This window comes from Petaurus breviceps, unplaced genomic scaffold, assembly GCF_028583685.1.
Source record: "Petaurus breviceps papuanus isolate PSGF00001 unplaced genomic scaffold, PetGlider_PUasm1.0 103, whole genome shotgun sequence".
NCBI classification, from domain to species: Eukaryota; Metazoa; Chordata; class Mammalia; order Diprotodontia; family Petauridae; genus Petaurus; species Petaurus breviceps.
The window spans coordinates 3,724,663-3,739,262 of NW_027185588.1; the positions used below are offsets into that span (position 1 = coordinate 3,724,663).

Here is a 14,600-nt window from a genome sequence, read left to right on the forward strand (position 1 = left end):
CTCTCCGTGATGGGTCATGGCCATCAGAGTGGTCAGCCTGCCTAACCTTCCTTGGCACAAGAGGCCGTGGTGTCCCAGACTTTGTCCAGCATCTGCCAGCCCCTAGCTTGGCCAAGCTGATTTGAACACTGATTGGGGAGGTCATAGGGTTTGGGGAAGGCAGCTCTCTGAAAGGGAAAGAGACTCAAACAGCAGATGTAGAGAGCCTTTAGAAGATAGAGTGGCAGGAGAGATATTTGGAACATAGAATGTCAGAGCTGGAATTTAGAAGGTAGATGGGGTATTGGTCTAAGGGTACTCAATATCATACGTTGGTTGTAGAGTACAGTTACACACATTTAGAGCCATAGCTCCAAGTTGGCTCCTGGGGACTGGTTGGTCCAGGGGGCCAGTGCCACCACTGGCTTTTTCCCTTACAAACCCAAGTAGGAGGCCCAATTTCTGCTAAGCAGAGGGTCCCTTGAAAAAAACAAAGGTGGGCCTCCAGAACAGGCTGATTCCTCCACATCCTTCTCTCCAAGTTTTCCAGATGGGAGATAATCCTCTCGGTGGCCTAGAGGCTAAAATTAGCTCGGCTGTCTAGGAGAAGGGGCTTAGAGTTTCAGTGATACTCCCCAGCCCAGGAGAAGTGTGAGCAAAGGCCCCTGGATCAAGATGGGGAGAGGTGCTGGGATGGTTCATGGAAGCAGGGGAGGAATAGCTTAGACACAGCAGGCTTTGCCCAGTGGGGCTTCCTGGACTTTCCTGGAGGGAGCCAGAGGAAGTTCGAAGGACGTGGTTGTGTTGAAAAAGTCACAGATGAAGATGAAGAATACAACATGACATCTGCCCACACCCAAGCTGCCCCCTTGCCTTCACTGCCTGCTGTGGTCTTCTCTCCTCTACAGCTCACAGAGCCTTCTCTGACCTGTTCCTGGACTCAGTCTGTTAGACCTGGAAGGAGGTGTAAGGTCTATTAAACTCAACTGAGCCCAGGCTTTGGATTTGGAAGACCTGGGTTTGAATTCCAACTCTTACTACCTGTGTGGTTTTGGACAAGTCATTTAACCTTCCTTGCCTCAGTTTCCCCATCTGTAAGATGAATGGACTAGATGTCCTTTGAGTTTCTTTCCACCTCTAAATCTCTGATCCTGTTTCTAAATAAACAGAGACCCAGAGAAGGGAGGGACACAAAGCAAGGCAGAGGCCCAGTTCCAGAGTTCTCTCCTCAGCCTCCCTTTCCCCCACATTTAATCAGGAACCAAGTCCTGTCTGTTGTGCCCCAATCTACCCCCTACCCTAGCCTAACCTCTTCTTATTACAGCTCCCTACCTTACCTCTCTGCTTTCAACAATTCTTATACATGATATCAATCATTTTATTAGAGCTCAGCTCAGACAAGTTCTTGCTTGGTTAAGCTACTCTCCATAACTCTTCTGGAGTCCTTAAAGAGAAGTCCAGTTGCATAAGCCAGGCATCCAAGACCTTCTACGGGCCCTAACTTACTTGTCCAGCTTGGATGTTCTCCCTCATACCTGCCATGCTTCAGCCAAACCAGGACTCCCTAACTTACCGGGGGCGGGGGCTCACCGAAAGGATCCTGGGCCTTCTGCAATGCCCTCCCATGAAAGCCCAGTCCAGGAGCTCCTCTCTTCGAGGATGTCTTCCTGAATTCTCCTGGGCCACAGAGACCTTCCCCATCCCCTCGCTAACGCCCTTAGCCCAGAGTAGTGTAAATGCTAATGCTGCCCTTCCTCGCACACAGTGTCTGCCTAGCAGAATGGACTGGAAGGATCACCTGGTTCCAATTGAGAAGTCTTCGGAGGAGTGGGCTCCCTTACGGTTCCGGGAGCCCAGGTCAGCCAGCCTCACCCGGGCGATCCTTCCTCTAATGAGGCTCAGAGGAGGGAGGGCTGAGTTTCACAAGAGCCACCACCTCCCTCCCCTATCAGCCCGCCCTGGCCCCACCCTTTGCTCCGCCCAGTCCCATCCCCTAGCTCCGCTCAGCGCATCCAGTCCGTGGCCCGGCCCTAAACCTCATCCATAGGCTGATGCTACCGGAATTTAGAAAACTCAAGTCCCCAGGCCCCAGTTTAAGGTCTCGGGGCTGCCAGGCAGCTCTGTGAACGGGGGCAATCCAGTCATCTCCCCGGAGAGGGGCAGGTGGGAGTGGGACTCTTTAAGTCTTCACACAGCAGGATCCATTCTCGGGCTATTAAGTTGGAAGAGGCTTTGCGGTCCTTCTCACCTACCAATTTTCTTAGGCTCCCCCCACCAGCTTCTGCTCTCTTCTTGTTGGAGAGACTGAGATGGGGTGGGGAGGGAGGCAAGAGCGAGTCTAAACTCCTTGACAAACCCGTTAACACTAAGTGCCTCCAAATCTCTGTAGTGTGGCCTCAGACCTCATCATACAACTAAAACTGCTTTCTCCAAACTTCTTGAAATATTTAATGTCTTATTTTTCCCAATTACACGTAAAAACAAATTTCAACATAAGTTTTTCAAAATTTTGAGTTCCCAATTCTCTCCCTCCCTCCCTTCTGGAGAAGGCAAGTTAAACATGTGCAGTCATGCAAAACATATTTTCATATTAGTCATGTTGTGAAAGAAAACACAAGCCAAAAAAACCAACCCCCAAAACCCCAGGAAAAACAAAATAAAAAAGTGTGCTTCAATCTACATTAAATTCTTTATCAGTTCTTTTTCTGGAGATGAATAGCATTTTTCATCATTCATCCTTTGGAATTGTTTGGATCACTGAGAATAGTGAAACCAGTCACAGTTGATCATTGTACAATATCGTTCCCGTATAATGTTCTCTGGGTTCTGCTCACTTCACTCTTCATCAGTTCATTTTCTAAGCATTCCCAGGTTTTTCTATGAGCATCCTGCTCATCATTTTTTTTATAGCACAATAGTATTCCATTATATATACCAATCAGCCATTCCTCAACTCAGGGAATCCCTTTAATTCCCAATTCTTTGCCACCACAAAAGAGTTGCTATAAACTTTTTAGTATATATAGAGCCTTTTCCTTTTCATTTTTTTTTTTATCATTTTGGGATACAGATCTAGTAGTGGTGTCACGGCATCGAAGGGCATGCATGGTTTTATAGCCCTTTGAGCATAGTTCCAAATTACTCTCTAGAATGGTTGAATCAGTATACAACTTTACCAACAGTACATTAATGTTTTAAATTTCCCACATGCCCTCTAATGTTAGTATTTCCCTTTCCTGTCACATTAGCCAATCTGCTAAGTGTGGGTTGGTAACTCAGGGTGGTTTTAATTTGCATTTCTCTGATCAATAGTGATTTAGGGCATTTTTTTTTCATGACTATAGATAGCTTTGATTACTTCATCTGAAAACTGCCTGTTCACATCCTTTGACCATTTATCAATTGGGAAATGACTTGTATTCTTATGAATTTGACTCAATTCTCTACCTATTTGAGAAATCAGACCTTTATTAAAGAAACTTGATGTAAAATTTTTGTCAGTTATGATTTCTGTTTATTTCCCTTCATCCTATTTCTCCTTTCAATCTATGCCCTCTCTCCTTCCACCCTGTCCATCCTCAAGTGTTTTGCTTCTATCATCTCCCTCAACCCACCCTCCCTTCTATCAGCACCTCTCCCTTCTTTTATCTCCTTCCCCTCCTACTTTCCTGTAGGATAAGAGTGAATATGTTGCTCCCTCTTTTAACTAATTCTTGATGAGTATGATGAGTAAGATTCATACGATCCTCTCCCCCATCTTCCCCTCCTGTGTCAAAGCTCTTTCAAACCTCTTTTATGTGGGATAATTTACCCCATTCTAATTCTCCCCCCTTCTCCCACTGTATTCCTCTCTCACCATCCTCCACTTTTTTTTTTTAAGCAATTGGGGTTAAGTAACTTGTTCAAGGTTACACAGCCAGTTATTTCTGGGTGTGGTACTAAGTGTCTGAGCCTGGATTCCATCCCAGGTCATCCAGACTCTAGGGCCTGTGCTCTTACTCACCGCCCCCATCCCCCACTTTTTAAAAGATATTTTTAAAAGATCATCACATTCAACTCACACCCATGCCCTCTGTCTATGTATACCCCTAACTGCCCTAATAGTGAGAAAGTTCTTAGGAGCTACAAGCATCATCTTCCCGTGTCGGAATTTGAACAGTTTAACCTTATTAAGCCCCTTATAATGTCCCTTTCCTGTTTACCTTTTTAGATTTCTCTTGAGTCTTGTATTTGAAAAGTCAGAATTTCTACTCAGCTCTGCTCTTTTCATCAGGAATACTTGAAAATCCTCGATTTCATTGGATACCCATACCCCACCCCTCCCTGATTATACCCAGTTTTGCTGAGTAAGTGATTTGGTTGTAATTTTAGCTCCTTCTTTCATTTAGAGTCACCACCCCAATACAAGCCCTCCTCAATCTCTTGCCTGGACCAAGAATCTTCTGATTGGATCTCTACCTCACTTCTTGTTCCCCTCCTCTCCATCTGTAGCTCAGCTGTCATTAATTTTAAAAATGAAGTTCTGCCCATGTCACTCTCCCCCCACCCCCAATTAGCTTCAGTGACCCCCTGTTACCTCCAGGATCAAAGATAAAATATATTGATAATATGCAATACTATACATATTTTTATGCACTTTGGAGTTTCTAAACTTTTTCTGCATTGTCTGCTGGCCTTCACATGTTGTCTTTGAATTCTGCAAAACTCCCTTAAAATTTCCATTTAAATTTCTTACCCTGGTCCACGATATATTGAAACTGAGATGGGGAAAGTCTCAAGGGGAATAAGGCCATGTAGCCTAAGCTAAGGCTTTGTTTTGGTTGGGTTCAATTAGAGAAGATTATATGAAACAAGTCAAACAAGTACTATCTTATTAGGGCACTCAGTCCATCTGTGAGAATCCCAAATGGTATTGAATAAACTTGGGTCTCTTCTAATGCAGCCACACCCATTCTGAAACATTACTCAACTGTACCCCCAAAGTCTCCCAACTTAAGTCAAGAAACAATATTACCCAGGGCTTCATCCTTTTCTGCCTTTTCTCCCCTCTGTCCATGAACCTTGACTCCCTTCCCTCCATGCTCTCATCCACACACTGGCTGACTTGGCTATTTTTTCCACAAGACGTTTCATCTCCTGACTCCATCCTGGTACTGGCTATCACCCAGGCCTGGAATGTTTTCCTGACTACCTTCAAGGCTCAGATTAAATCCCACTTTCTGAAGGAGGACTTTTTCAGTTCCCTCCACTGTTCATACCTTGCCTCTTTCCCTTGTACTGTGTGTATATCTTGAACACACATACTGTGTTTCCCCGATAATAAGACCTATCCTGAAAATAAGCCCTCCCCTTACTGTGTAAGATTCCTCTAAAATAAGCCCTCCCCCGAAAATAAGCCCTATTGAGATTGCTACTGTAGTGAAGGTGATCCCCTGCGCTACATGCTACATTACAGTACCCTCTCTATGCACCATCTTCCCCCCCACCGTGATCCAATCAGAGCTGCAGCAGTGAGCGCGTCATCCTGTTCTTCCCCAGTGATTTGCTTGCTGGCGCCATTGAGAGCAGTGCCTCGGAGGAGAGCTGAGGCAGGACAACATAAAAACCCGGTATGTAAGCGGGAGTGAGGGGGCGTGATGGAGGAAAAAAGAAGAACTCAGGGGGCATGATGGAGTGAAAAGAAGGACTGATGGTCATAATTTTATTATTCTGTCTGTTTTGACCCCCAGACATGAGTACAAAAAGGAAGAGCTATACTATTGAGTATAAGAAAGCAATTGTAGAGGAGTCACATGGCAAGAATCTTGCAGTTTTCTGTAAAGAAAAACTTTTGGATCTTTGAATGGTCAGAAAATGGAGAGCAGATTATACCGTAATAACCTCAGTCAACAGGTGGATGAGGGAAAAGGGAAAAAGCGCAGGTCTGGATCAGGTCGGCAGCCCTTATATCCTGACTTGGAGATCCTCATTGGTGAATGGATTGCTGACAGGAGAGCAAAGGCCTTGGTTGTGCGCAGGGCTGATATTCAAGCATTTGCCCTTTCAATGGCACCAGAGTTTGAAATGGTCTCAGAAGGATTCAAAGCATCACAACACTGGTTGGACGGTTTCCTTCAATGGTATGAACTGTCCCTAAGAAGATCAACAACACTGTTTAAGCTGGAAGATGCTGAAGTTATTAAATGTGCACTTGCATTCAAGTCCTTTATTGATAGGATCGACATTTCCAAGTACCAAACCTGCAATATGATTGCTATGGATGAAACTGCAGTGTTTATGGGACAAGGATCTCAAACAACAATTCATCACAGGCAACGTCAACCTACATTCCCACCACTGGCTATGAAAGTGCACGGGTCACCTGTGTTTTGGCAATTCGTTTGGATGGAAAGAAAGCCACACCTCTAATCATCAGTAAGGGCAAGAAAGATAAGATTGAACGTGTATCTGGCATTTACGTTCTTGAAACTGAAAAAGCCTGGTGTATACAAGACGTTATAAGAAAGTGGGTTGATTTAATGCTGCCACTTGTTATGCGAGGTAACCAAAGAGGTCTGATAGTCTGGGATTCAGCCAGCACTCACCACGCTAAAGAAATGAAGAACTTCCTTGCAGAGAGAAGAATAGATCAAGTAATGATTCCTGCAGGAATGACTGCCTATCTCCAGACCCTTGATATTGCAATAAACAAGCCATTCAAGGACCATTTGCGCATGGAAGTCAATGACTACATTGAAAATAGAATGGAAAGAAATCAGCATGGAAACTTTGTGAAGCCCTGTCTGCAAGAAGTCGTGACTTGGGTGAAGAAGTCATGGGATAAAATTACTGACAGCTGTGTCGCCAAGGCACTACGAGCAGGTTACCTGGACAAGACATATTCATTTAAAGAGAGCTATATTGCTGGACATGACAGATTGGGTCCACTTCTTCTGAAGGAAATGGAGGCGCAAGACATCCAGGACGGAATTCAGGGTATGGACACTTATGACGATGTTGTTGAAGAAGATGACATGATCATTATTGAATAAAGGTACATTTTTTTGTTCACATTTACCTGTTTAATGTTCATTAAAATAAGCCCTCCCCTGAAAATAAGCCCTCTGGTGTTTTTCTGTCCAAAAAAATAAGACAGTGTCTTATTATTGGGGAAACACGGGTAGTTATTTACATTTTATCTCTTCCTCTAGAATATGAGCATTTTTGAGGATAGGGACAGTTATTCCCTTTTTTTTGTATCCCTGGCACAGTGCTGGAGAGCATTAGCATAGTACCTGGTACACAGTAGGACATTAGCTCAGTATATGGTACAGAGTAGGTGTTTAATAAATGCTTATTGATTGATTCCTGGCTTGAAGAAGGGGTATAGTGGGTAGGGCATTGGATTTTTAAGCAAGATGATCTGGCTTCAAATTCTGCCTCAGACACTAGTCTTGTGACCCCAGGCAAGTCACTTTTCTTCTCTCTGCCTGTTTCCTCAACTGTAAAATGAGGACAAACCAGGTAGCATCCATCTACCTGGTTTGTTGTGAAGATCAAAAGAGAAAATATTTGCAAAACCCTTAGCAGAGTCTTGTACACAGAAGGTGCTTTATAAATAAAGGTGTTTTCTTCCATCATACTGCCTTCTCTATCCTCTGACTGGAAGATACTGCATATATAATAAAGACTGAATGACTATTGCAACAGCCTCTTTCCTAATCTTTCTGCCTCAAGTCTCTGCTCTCCAATGTTAAAGCTCCAGAGATTGCCAAAGTGAAACCATTTCACTCCTCTACTTAAGAAACTCCAGTAGCAGTCAGTAGTCCTTAGGAAAGAAACTCTAGGCACTGAAAGTCCTCACAACCTGACTTCAACCAATCTACTTTTCCAACCTTACTGCATATTTCTCTTTTCATTATTTAATCATTTTTCAGTTATGTCAGACTCTTTGGGACCCCATTTGGTGTTTTCTTGGCAAAGCTATTCTCTAGTTCATTTTACAGAGGAGGTAACTGAGGCAAAAAGCATTACGTGACTTGCCATGGGTCACAGCTAATAAGTGCCTGAGGCCAGATTTGAACTCAGGTCTTCCTGACTCCAGGCCCAGAGCTCTATCCCCTGTGCCACCTAACTGCCCATATTTCTCTACAGACCAAACAAACTGGCCTCGATACTTCTTTTTTTTTTTCTTTTTTAAGCAATCAGGGTTAAGTAACTTGCTCAAGGTTACACAGCCAGTTATTTCTGGGTGTGGTGCTAAGTATCTGAGCCCGGATTTGATCCCCAGGTCATCCCGACACTGGAGCCGGTGCTCTTACTCGATGTGCTACCTGGCTGCCCCCCTTCTTGATACTTCTTACACAAATATTCTCTCATTTCCTATCTCCAGTCTTTGCCCTTGCTGTTCTTCTGCCTAAATTGTACTCCCAGCTCACCTGTGCCTCTCAGAATTCTTTGGTTTCTTTCAAAACTCAGCTCAAGAATCACTAGCTACATGAAGCCTTTCTGGATTCTTCTACATGTTAATGTCTCTCCCTCAAATTACCTTGTATTTGTTTTGTTTTTATTTGCATTTTTTCTTTGTTATTGTAAACTCTCACACACTCAAGCATTTCAAGATACAAAGAACAGATGAGTATTGTATAAGAAATTGTAATTTTAACAAAGTGGCTCTCTTATTTTATTATGTATTTGAATATACTTATATATGTGTTTAAGATCATAGCTACAGGGCTGGAAGGGGAAATGGAGGCTATCTGGTCTAATTGTCTCATTTTATGGGTAAGGAAACAAGGCACAGAAGCAAAGTCACTGGCTTGATGTCATGTAAGCAATAAGTGTCATAGGGAACAAGTTTCCTCCACACCTCCTCCCCCTCGACTATGTCTTCAGGCCAGGAACGGTTTCATTTTTGTTGTTACAACCCTAGCACCTGGCATGTGGTTGGTGTTTAATAAATGCTTGAATGGATCAATGAGGAGCACAAGGTAAAAGACTAGGGTGAGAAATACTGGCACAGAGGAAGGGGTGAAGGGAGAGGGGAGCTTGAGACAAGGGGATGGTGATGACAGTCAGCATTTTTTCCTTGCTTTTTATTCTTACTCTAACTATAGCATGAAGACTAGGGGTAAAGAGGGGGCTGGGGCAGAGTGATGGGTGGGGAAGACAGAACTTGGTCCTCACTTAGTGTTATGTGATTTTGGATAAGTCCCTTCACCAATCTAGGCCTCAGTTTCCCCATTTGGAAAATGAGAAGGCCTAAGGTCTCTTTCCAGTTTTCATGGTCTGAGTTGATAAACTAGATAGAATGAGGCTTACCATGTAAAACATAGCCCCTCCCCCTATCTCCATGGTAGCTTCACTTCCTCTATCCTTGGTCCTTTCTGCTGCCAACCACCAAGAGGAAGTACAGAAATGGTGCAGCCTTCCTCTTACATTCAAGTCTTTTGCCTTTGATAGTCACTGATAAACAGAACTGTTGCTGGGGGGAGAAGGGGGAAGGGCTCAGAGAATGTTTATCACCAGCCTAGAGATTGCTGTGGCTCCCCAGGCTGGATAAATCAGATGGGATGCTTTAAGGACAAATGTTAAGTATAAAGTAAATGGTAGGCAATGTAGTGTAGTAGATAGAGAGCTGCCCTTGGAGCTAGGAAAGCCTGGGTTTAAATCCTGCCTCTGACATATACTAGCTGTGTGATCCTAGGCAAGTCACCTATCCTTTCTAGGCTCAAGACAAGTCTCCAAATTTGAGTTGAATAGAAGATTGAATTAGTAGAAGAAGCCCATTTGGGAGTTCCCTACATCAAGGAATTCACAGGTCCAGTCCCTATCCTGAAATGTCTTACACTTAAGATTTCTTTTAAAGAATCAAGTACAAGATGGGGGAGACTGTGGTTACAAAACTCTTTGGCCAAGTCACTTTACCACCATGAGTATCAGTTTCCTCAAGCACCAAATGAAGAGGTTGGACTGAATGACCTCTTTCCAGCTCTAACTAGTCCTAGGATTAGTTATCAATCTTCTCTGAGCCTCAGTTTCCTCATCTGTCAAATGAGGGGACTGAACTGGGTGGCTTCTGGGGTCTCTCTCCAGCTTTAGCCTGAGATCTTAGAATACATTGAGAGGCTTACAGGAAGAAGGAGGTAGTAGTCTCCAGATACTTTGGATCCAGTCAAATCACATCTAGAGTATTATATTCATTTCCAGGGGGTCTCATTTTGGGAAAAACATGGCTGGAGAGATGACCAGAGTCCATACTATCTGAAACTCCATTGAGAGAAATCGGGATGTTTAGCCTGGAGAAGAAAAGGCTTGGGGGCGGAGGACGGGGACAGGCTTCCTGTCTTCAAATCAGTGGAGTGTCACATGAAAGAGAAGGGGGAAGAACAAAAAGGAGCAAGAAGTGAACATCGAAGAGTGACAGATTTAGGCTTGACTAAGGCTGAACCAGCAGAGCCAGGCCAGGATTTCACTGGAGAGCTTTGAGCACAGGCTTGATGTGGACTTACAGAGCGTGTTGAGAAAGGGGCAGCTCCAGGTTGTATCAGAAGGGTCTCTGAAGGGCTTTCACACTCTGTGATTCTTGGGGGAAGGAGGGGAGAAGGGGAGGAGAAGAATTATAAATTTTACCAGGAGGATCCCAATTGAATTTCCTGGATAAGGATCACTGAGAGTGTTGGGTTGTCCCAGGGAAGGCCCAACCTATGAGAATTCATAGAATTGAGAAATAAAGGAGATCTGAGAATTCTAGGTCAAGTGCCTCGATCAAGATTACATAGGCAGTAAGTAGAAGAGGCAGAGGTTGAACCCAAATCCCCTGACTCCTAAGCTCTTTGCACTCTTCCAATACTGCCTTTCCATCCCAGGAAGGCCTCTTGCTAAATTCTACATCCTCTTCAAGCCCCTCATTGGCCTGGTTACCCACTCTAAAGTCCTTAGCCTAAAAAGGCCAGGGTCTCCCATTGCATACTGGGCCATGCCCAGTCATCCTGATGAATATATCTGGTCACTGGATCCAGATGGCCCTGGAGGAGAAAGTGAGGCTGGTGACCTTGCACAGCTCTCCCTCCCTCAAATCAGTCAACTGCAAGTCATGTCATCATTTCCCTGATGCCATGGTCCTCTTCGACAATGAAGGACAAACACAATGTTTACTCCTTTCCAATAGATTCAAGTGTCAATTTTCCCCCACCTCCTTTTCCCCATCTGCTCAGCAAGCAGTGCCTGGTAAAACTAATGCCAACTATGAGACCCTGGCTCTCATACAGCTGCCATGGAGAGCTTAGCTCCTTCTTCAGAAATGCTGGCACCACCCCCCCGCCCTTGGCTAGGCTAGAGCTCCTTTGTATAGGTAACCCCTGGGTGCTGCCACTCGGGTTTTTTCAAATAAAAAGGCTGGACTGAAGACATAACTAGTGGTGCCCAATGCACCAATCTAGGGCAAGCAGAAGAAAAGGCACCCTCAGTTCAACTTTTAAGACAAATTCTCTTGGAAGGAGAAAGAGAGAGACGAGTTAGACCTTAAGGTCCTATGGTGAGGATCATATAACCTGGGAGTGAGTAAGAGGCCAGGTGAAGGAAGGATTTATCAGTGGGTAGAGGGAGGAGACAGGCTCATTAGGTGCCAAACTCAATTGTTTCCAGCTGCTGAAGGAGTTATTTATCCAAACACTAAATTTTGCTGTCCTGGGACTGATCATCACACTTTAGTTGGATCTCTGGGCTGGTCCCAGTTAGAGCTCTGGGCAGGACTAAGTAGCCAACGAAGAAAGTTGGATGGAAAGAACATTAGCTTTGGAGTCTAAAGACCCAAGTTCCAACAATGCTCCTTACTAGCTGTGTGACCTTGGACATCTTATCTCATATCTCTGGGATTTGACTTTCCCACCTGCAGGCAGACGTTTGTACTAAATGGTTTTTAACCTTCGAGGTACCTTTTGGCATTCAGTGATTTTATGGCTTAAACTGTCTGGGGAGAGGAAAGCCCACAGTGGGTGGTCTTTAGGTCTGCTACTGGTGCAAAGTCAATGTGGATGTGGAAGGTTGATAAGCATCTTTGGAAGATGTTTCCTGAGTCAGTGGGAGAGAGAGGCAGGAAGAAAATGGAGCCAGGGACCAGTAATGGGGGAATCCCTGGGGAGTTTTTCTGGAAGTTCGCTATCAGGCTGGTTCTGTCCCCTTCCCTCTCCCTTCAAATAACTGACATTTGCCAGTCGACACTGTCTCAATGGATTCTCAGCATGACCTTGTATGTCAAGTGCTACAGGTATTATTACCTCCATTTTATAGATAAGGAAACTGAGGCTCCGAAGGATTAAATGGTTTGTCCATTGTTGTACTAGTAAGGGCCAGAGACAGGATTTGAATCCCAGCTCACACCTGACTGCAGTTCCAGGGTTCTTTTCACTAGATTTGTACCAAGTCCCCTGGGGAGGGATAAGGCTTTGGATTATCATTAATTATAGGACATGGAATGTCAGAGCTGGGAGGACCTTTAGAACAGGAAATGTCAAAGGTGGAAGGGACTTTAGAATGCAGAATGTCAAAGTTGGGTGGGCCCTTAGAACAGAGAACATCCAAACTGGGAGAAGTCTTAGAACAGAGACTGTCAGAGCTAAGAGGGGCCTTAGAACACAGGTCAGAGCTGAAAGGTAGCTTAGAACCCAGAAGGTCGGAGTTGGGAGGGACTTTAGAATGTAGAATGCTAAAAGTGGTAAAGACATTAGCACACAGGATGTCAGAGCTGGGATTATTGTTTGTCTGTCATTCTTGAAGAGGACCATGACATCAGGGAGGTGATGCCATGACATGTAAGGGAATTGGATTTAAGTGAGGGAGGCCTGTGCAAAATTACCAGTGGAGACATCTGGGTCCAGTGGCAAGATATAGATCAGGATCACATTCTAGATTGGGGAGAGAATTTATTTCTTCCTTCAGGTGGTAAATAACTCCTGCCATCTTCCTTAGTGGCAGTTAGATGGTACAGTGGATAGAGCATTAGGCCTGATACCAGGAAGACCTGAGTTCAAATAAATTATACCCTTACTAGCTATGCAACCTTTGGCAAGACTCTTAACCTCTCTGTCTGCCTCAGTTTCTTCAACTGTAAAATGGGGACAATAATAGCACCTACCTCCAAGGGTTGTTGTAAATATCAAATAAGGCAATATCTGTAAAAAACACTTGGTACAGTGCCTGGCACATTGTAGGCACTTTCTAAAAGCTAATTTCCTTCCCTTCCTGTAAGGCTAAAGGGATCAGTGGGACAGAGAACAAGATGGGGCCTTGTCCTCTCAAAGCAAATAGTTTACCCAGGGGAAATAAGACAGAGAAATACTAAGTGGAGAATGGTCCAAAAAAGATAAAAGACACTGGACGAGGGGCTCAGATTGGGGCTAGGTCACTGTGGGTTGGGGAATGGAGGGACGGGAGAGGGAGAGAATGAAAATCAATGTTAAGGCTGGTGCAACAGTCCTGTGGAGAGGCCTCAACTAGGCTGGGGGTCTGTGAGAGTGAAGGAAAGGGGTAAGTTGGAGGTAGTTGGCAGAGGTAGCTTGGCTAAGATTTGGTGACTGATTGGAGGAGGGGAAAGAGGTGGGAATGACTGAGTCTTAGAGCCTGATGGGGATGAAGAATGGCACCAATAACAGAAGCAGGAAGCTTTGCTGGTCGGAGGATAGGTTTCAATAGAGGATGATCAGTTTGGATTTAGACATGTTGAGCCTGAGGGTGCCATGAGCCTTCAGATTTAAGAGGCATTATCACAGAGGGAAGAAGTGAAGGTGTAGGAGGGGATGAGATCACCATGGATTTTGAGGTCATAAAGCAAGCACTAGAACGGACCTCAGAGGCCCTCGGGTTCAATCCCCTCATTTCATTTCATTTTATTTTATTCTTTTTGAGGCAATCAGGGTTAAATGACTTGCCCAGGATCAAACAGTGCTGGAGGCTGACTCCATGGTTCTATCTACTGTGCCCCAATCCCTTTATTTTATAGATGAGGAAATTGAGGTCTAGAGTAATGAGGCAATCAGTAATAATTATCAGCAGTGGGATTTGAACCTAGGCCCCCTGATTCCAGAGTCAGTCAGTATTCCTTCTACTACAAGAACATGGAGAAGGAAAAAAAAAGGGCAGAGAAGGCTGAGAACAACAGAGCCCTAGGGAATACCTAAATCATGGGATCAATAAATAGGAGACAGGAAACAAGAAAGAAGAGAGGATAGATAGAAGCTAGACAAAGACAGATGGGAGAATGGTGTAGTGGCAGAAGGGAGTTAGGAGACCTGGCTTCCAGGCCTCACTCAACTGACAACTGACTTTTTGACCTTTGAGAAGTCCCTTCCCAGCTGACCCTGGGTTTACTCTTCTATAAAATAAGGAAATCAAACCTGATGAACTCTCTTGACTCTCCCAGTTTCAATGTCCTGTGAGTTAATTTGAAAAGCATGATGGATGAGTAAGACAAACAACTTCTCTTTAATTCCTTCATATTCAATCAGCAGTCTTTTGTAATCAAAATCTGTCTACCTTGAAGCCCTAACAGTGCTCTCAGGCTTTTAAAGACTTTCAAAGGCCCCCTTCTCCCCTCAGATACTGCCAGCACTTTGGGATAGGCCCTTATCACCTCATGCCTGGCT

The 14,600-nt window shown here is 44.5% G+C and overlaps 1 protein-coding gene across 2 annotated transcripts in view; it reads right to left on the minus strand.

Moving 5' to 3' along the window:
- LOC138168431 (ceramide synthase 4-like) overlaps window positions 1-14,600 on the minus strand; it is a 53,476-nt gene that overhangs the window by 17,690 nt on the left and 21,186 nt on the right. The window contains exon 1 of one of the 2 annotated variants that reach the window (XM_069097484.1): window positions 1,778-1,923. The exons of the other annotated variant lie outside the window; for it this stretch is intronic. The gene's annotated coding sequence lies outside the window, so the exon portion shown is untranslated. Of the gene's footprint in view, window positions 1-1,777; window positions 1,924-14,600 lie in introns of those variants that run through there. 2 annotated transcript variants of the gene reach the window in all.